Source organism: Acyrthosiphon pisum, chromosome X (genome assembly GCF_005508785.2).
Source record: "Acyrthosiphon pisum isolate AL4f chromosome X, pea_aphid_22Mar2018_4r6ur, whole genome shotgun sequence".
Taxonomy (NCBI): Eukaryota; Metazoa; Arthropoda; class Insecta; order Hemiptera; family Aphididae; genus Acyrthosiphon; species Acyrthosiphon pisum.
In genome coordinates this window covers 84,517,135-84,518,133 of record NC_042493.1, presented here as the reverse complement: position 1 = coordinate 84,518,133, position 999 = coordinate 84,517,135, and positions in this window count along the sequence as shown.

Below are 999 nucleotides of genomic sequence, written 5' to 3'. Positions count from 1 at the left end.
ATATTATGATATGATTAATTTGGAATTTATTATAGGTACCTATTATAGGTCAATTTTTTTTTAATACCATAGATAAGTATATATTATATGTCTAATACATAGACTGATATACCGTCTCCGCTCAGAATCGTTTTTCTTATACAGTGATATTATATCATTGAATTCAAATTTAATACTGTCCATTATACAGTGACCCACTTCTAACCTACTGTACAGCAGAGCGACATCCACTTACCCACCTTTTTTTCTTTGAATGTTGGGTAAATAAGTTTGAAAACTTAATACAAGGCTCCTACTTTATTGTTACAATGACATTTAAAAAATATAAAAAATCCTTAGTCACAGTTTTTTTTATAAGCATTTAAAGTCCAAATCTTGACAAAATACTGAAAAATCACGAAAATTAGCAAATTATTTTGAGTTGAGAATTCGTAAAAATTTTTCTTTTTAAATCTAAGATTTGAAAATGTAATACAAGATTATTTATAAGTTTGTCTACCTTTATCAAAAAAAATGTCTACAAGCAAATCAAATTAAATTTTTACGAGCATTTGAAGTTCATATTTTTACAATATTGGATATTCACTCGATTTCTCATTTAGTGGTTTTGTTATTTTATTGTTATTCAAAAACGAATAACTGTAGAATGTAGATACATGAAAATTTTACTGAATGTTTATATTTTCATTTTCTATACACCATACAATAATATTTTGACTCTTTTTGAGCTGTTTACGGACATAGTCAGTTTTCAACTTTTTTAGTTTTTTTTTCTATAAATATCAATAAAATTTTATTTGTTGGATAAAAAAGCGTGAAAATTCAATGCAAAGCTCATCCTGATATATTGTTACAATAGCAATTGAAAAATATTAAAAATACATAGTTACAATTTTTTTTTGTAAGCATTTAAAGTTAGTGCGATATCTACTTATTATCTTACATCTGGGTATTCCGGTTCCTATTAATTATTATTTACTAGATATTAAATGACTATAA